Source organism: Barbus barbus (genome assembly GCF_936440315.1).
Source record: "Barbus barbus genome assembly, chromosome: 2".
In the NCBI taxonomy this organism is placed as follows: domain Eukaryota; kingdom Metazoa; phylum Chordata; class Actinopteri; order Cypriniformes; family Cyprinidae; genus Barbus; species Barbus barbus.
The window spans coordinates 41,152,628-41,158,515 of record NC_136730.1 but is presented as its reverse complement, the minus strand read 5'-3'; positions in this window follow the sequence as shown (position 1 = coordinate 41,158,515).

Genomic DNA, 5,888 nt, shown 5'->3' with positions numbered 1-5,888 from the left:
ACAGCAGACGGCAAACAAAAAAGCATGGCTTCAACAACGTCGTCGTCTGTTTGCATGTATAGCATGACAAATATTTAACTGCACGTAAAGCTTTTGTAAAGTTAAAAATGAAACACCCAAAACTGTATATGGCATCATAACGAAGATATGTTGATACATGAAATTCTGGAGGGGACACCGAATGGCGTGTGCCATTCGATCTACGTACTATAACATGTAAAACGGGAACATGAAAGCAATGTAAACACCTTAATCATAATATCTTATTCAGAATAAGGTAAATAATTAGATTACTGATGTCCATGGAAACATAGTCACTGAGTCATTCACTCCGATCCGATTCATTAAGGAAGAAAACACCACTATCGAATGTTTGTGGAAGATGCGACTTTGTTCATGACAGGGTCAGAAGTCTTTAAACAGATCGTCTGAAATTTGACCATGTCAACAAGCACATGTTTATCTATATTAATGCAACAACGTGCACAGCAGCCAATGAATTTGCTGTATTTGAGACTATATTTGCTTCATGTTTATTCAATATCAGACCTTATTTGTTCATGAGTAATAATGCATCGGTAAATTGTCTGTGTTTGATGTCAGTCGCATCTTATGATTTGTCATGTCCTTTTTGTTGTTTAGTTCCACGTTAATGTAGGCCTACATTTACATCAGTAAAGCAAAGCTGTAATTAGCTACAGAAATGATTAATACATCTTTAAATGCACTAAAAACACGCTAAAGAGACACGGCAAAAACTGACTCTTTAACAGGGCCAGAATGTGCATGTCTCCCTATACAAAAGAAACACATGTAAAATTGCCGCATTAACACAGAACAGTGCATGTTATCGTGGTCAAATTTCAAAGCTCCTTTTAAAGACTTTTGGCCTCATCTGCCTTCCATAATACACATTCATACCAGAGCCGCTCTTTCCGTCTCTCTGATTCATATAACATACTTTTTAATAACCTGTAAGGTAAGTAATTCTTCAAAATATGTACCTACTCAGTATGTCATTTCGGACAGTAGTGAGGATTTTACATTGTTGCAACAAGTGAGCTCTGAATGAGTCATTGAATCATTCACTCCCATTCGACTTGTTCAGTAACATTGATTCGTTCAAGAACAAAACACCAATACTGAGCTTTGCTGGGAGACACGACTTTCTTTGCAACTGTTTTCGCTGGCAGAGTAGACAAATGGACTAAGTGACAATGTTGTGTCTAAAAAAAAAAAAAAAAAGTTACTCTATACATTCACGTTTATTGAATATAAAACATGACAATGTTAACCACATGACAAGAAAAACGTAAATTTAGGGATGACCCTTCTAGAACTTCATAGTCCTGTGGATCCTATCGCTATTTTTACTCAATCTGGTGTTAACGGAATGTTTTCAGACATTAGGCTTTATAATGACAGTTGAAATGGAGACTCACTCTTTATTGCTTTTCTCTTTGTTGACAATGATAAATACATGACATGATCCCTCCCTCTTTAATCACCCTAAATCTCAGAGCGGAGCGGAGGGCATCTGGTCTAAACCCACCTGTAAAATGAACGGGCTTCAAGACCCAAAGCATCTTGGGATCCCCGAGCTCATCTGTGAGGTGAGGTTTTACTCTTAAGCCACCGGCTCCTATTCACACTGACACAAAGGCCATTATAATTCCCTCCATCATCGCAAAGACCTTCAGCAGAAATCTCTTGTAAAGATGACTGCTGGCACTGCCATTCAGGAAGAGGATTTTAAAATGTCAACCAATAACAGAGATTTGCCTCATTAAAGTGGGTTGAGGGGGGCTTTTCCCCAAGACCATTATGAGAGGGAAGAGTTCAGGGGAAATATAGTGTATAGTGGACTGTCTATTATTTCATATCGCTAAAAGCACTTTATTTTAAGGCAAGACACTACAGCTGAATAGGGTAAAACATTTAACTAATAGATATGACCATAATTTCCCCAGTTGATTAATCACAGTACATTAAGACAACTGTTTTGCATTACACGTTTTCTGAAATGTTGCGTTTAAATATACAAATGAGGCTTTATCTAATTATATATGCACACATTTGCATACATTGCATACATAGAACAGAAATGTGAACACTGGATAAAGCCAGCTTCAAAATTCTTGGATCATATTGATAACCTATTTTTATCGCTCCATTAACCAGAAATAGATATGAACTCGGAATCCAGGACTTACTTTCTTACGATTTCAAATCTCAATTCTGACTTTTTTCTCTGAATTCTAAACTATTTTGTTTCTGCCATGGAAAATTTTAATAAAAAAGGTAAAAAAAAGGGACTTTTTATCTCACAATTCAGTTTTTATTTTCTTGTAATTGCAAATTTATATCTCACAATTTTGTTGTCGTGCAGTTCTGACTTTTTTTTAGTTTATATCGCACAATTAAGTCAGAATTGTGAGAAATAATTGCGAGAAATTTCTTTCCCGAGTTTACATCTCGCAGTTCTGACTTTTTTCTCTGAATTCTGAGGATTTTTTGTTTCTGCCATAGAATCTTTTTTTTTTTCCAAGTTAAAAAAACAAAAACATTTGACTTATTTCTTGCAACTGCAAATTTATCTCACAATTCTGTCTTTTTTTCTCAGAATTGCAAGAAAGAAGTCTGAATTGTGAGATAAAAAGTTGTAAAAAAAAAAAAAACTGATTTAAAGCACAGCGCAGGAGAAAAAGACTAGCTTAAAGAAAACGGCATGCCTGTAACGATATGCATTGTAATTCAAATTTACAGACGCAAATTAATAAAGTACTCTTATATGTGTATTTTGGATGCTTTCTTTGCATTAATTTGAAAGAAGTCTGAAGTCAAGTTATGGAAGCCAAATAGCTCAAAACATCAAAATTAAGCAGGGTCTGAAAGTGGTTTTGCCATTAGTGTCTTGCCATAAAACAAACTTTATCATCAGACTGCAGGTTATGGGTTAACATCATGTAATATATAACCTATTACACCCCCCTTGTGATGTTCATGATAATGCCTTGCAAAATGAAGAAAACAAACACTCAGCGAAGGACATTTTATCACGCAGGGTCATCAATCATAATTATAATCAGAGTGTATTACCTCACCTCTGCCTGGTGGACGTCTGATTAAATGTCCCCTGGCTGTGGTGAATAATTGAATTCTGGGATGTCTGTCTGGTGAGCTCACACTAATCGTGATGCAGAGTTGATCTTTCGGCTTCTCTTTGAGCTCACCAGGTATTTTACTGAACTCTGGAATATCAGCTTTAATTGGAAAGAGAAAAAAACACCAATTAACGGTAAAATAACTCATTATGACACCTGAAATGAATTTTTGATCAAAGGATAGCCGAAATCTCATGAAAGCATGTTTATGAGGCTCCAGGCAGAGCTCAGGTCAGTCCGCTGCTGTGTCCAGATCAGCCCTCCAGGTGTCAGAGTTTTTACTGGCCAAAGTAAATGTGAAGGCGGCTTGATTACACTAGGAGAGTTATGAACTGTGCCTACTCGATTTGCTTTGCAGCAAAGACCATCTCCAGATAATAAAAGGGAATCTGAACTATGAAGAAAGCTTATAATTAGATTTTGATGGTTATCACTGAACTTACGTCCTAAATTGAACTCTGGAGGTGTTCATCAGGGCCTATAACAGTTTTCAGAGTGGTCAAGAATAAACGTGTGAGCTAATAATTAATATCAAACACAGTTAATGGGCATATCCAAGATGTCAGGACACCTGAAACATATGGTACAGACACATCAAGCAGTATGAAGACTATAAGCAAATCTCAAATACTGTATCTTCAAAAAAGGTAAACTATATTATTGCCCAAAGATATATATATAAAATTGGATATAGAGTACATCCTATTATACCTGCAAATACTCACGTAAAGCAATATACTATATAGCAAATCTCGGCCACCTGATTGTTTTATCGTCATAAAATATAAACTTGCACAGGAATATTTATTTGTTTTATTTATTTATTTTTTAAATGTCATTACATTGTTTGGATAATAAGATTTTTAAAAAGTATTATTTATTTGGAAATATATATTTTACTGATATATCAGTTTTTAGGTTCCAGGCTTTTTATACCCATGTAAATTAATATATACTACAAAATCTGAACTAATATTTTATTTTGCAAAATGTAAATATATTATCGCCAAGCTCCTTATATTATAAAGTTGGATAAGTATCTTTATCCACATACAAAGAAAACTATAAGCTATTTTATCACCCAGCTATAATCTCCTATTTGTGAATATAAAGCGTGAAGTTATCAAGGTATTTTAAACATTAGCATAATTTTCTGTAAAGTTGCTTTATGTATTGTAAAGAGCTATACAATTAATTTTGACTTAACATTGGTCAGTTTAATAGTAAAGCTATGTGTAGTCATAACTCAGTAGCTCTGTGTTGGTCCTGAAGTTTCCCAGCATTGCTCATTTTGGATTGTGACACCCGGGTAAGGCCCTTCAGCAGGAGTGTCAAAACCTGCTCCTGTAGGGCCACGTCTGCAGAGTTGAACTCCAACACTCCTGCCAGTAATTGAAGTAATCCTGACGACCTTCAGCAGAAATCTTGTGTGTTTAATTAGGGTTGAAGCTCAAGTCTGCAGAAGTGTGGCCCTCCAGCTGAAGGATTGACACCCCTGTCTTAGAGATACTGTGAAGCTGATGATATGGATCATGAGTTTTAAATCAGGGAGCCAGCCAAAATGTGCCACACTGGGTTGGGAGTCATTGCTTGTCATACTTTCATTGCAAATACTTTATTCCCTTTCCTATTTCTACCACTGAAATTAGTAAGACTTAAATTGTCAGTATCAAATGTGACAGTATACTTTGTGAACAATAAATTAGAAAGATTTTGTGTTCCATGACTACCAGTATTTTATGACTAGATAATGATTTTTCTAACTCATCATATAGACTGTGGAAACACTAGAATAATTTACCCAAAATGAAAATATGCTTACCCAAAGCCCACGTAGATGAGTTTTGTTTTAGAGATTTTGAGAAATTCAGCCTTACATCACTTGGTCAACCAATGGATCTTCTGCAGTGAATGGGTGCCGTCAGAATGGCTGTAATCCACGTGACTCCAGTCCATCAGGTAATGATGTGAAAAGTTGAGCGTTTGTAAGAAACAATCCATCTAGGCCTTTTTAACTTCAAACTGTTGCTTCTGGCTAAAATTAGTTCTCTATCAATATTTATTTTTCAAGTGAAAAAGTCATCAAGAGAGAATTATGCACAGATCAAGCACTGTTTATTAAAAGAGTTGTAAACATATTGGTGGATTTGAGAGGACAACAAGGGATGGATTTTTCACTGCAGAAAGCACTGTTATAGAATATGGCCATGTGTTTTGACCAGAATTAAATTTTAAAAACACCTTAATTTGTTTCTTACAAACACAGCTTCTTACATCACAAGATGTTAACTGATGTACTGGAGTGGTGTGGATTATTGTGATGTTTTTATCAGCTGTCTGGACTCTCACTCTGACGGCACCCATTCACTGCAGAGCATCCACTTGAGAGAAACTAACATTAACAATGAGCAATACATTTGTTAGTTTTTTTCCTGAATTATTAGCATTAATAAACTATTTACTGTTAATTCCTATTAACAGACACAACCTTTAATTTGAATGTATTATCAAATTAGTTATTTTAACTATTATAGTATTGTAAATGTTACCGAGACTGCAATCACAAAGAGTCATTGCTAACTGAAGAAATATGTAATAATTGAACATAACTAGAAAAATTTGCACCAGCACCATGGTATTTCCAGGAATGTGGGATCATATGACAAATTTAAGCCCTAAGGAAGAACACTTTTTGGGGAATAAAATGAGACGCTGCAAAAGACT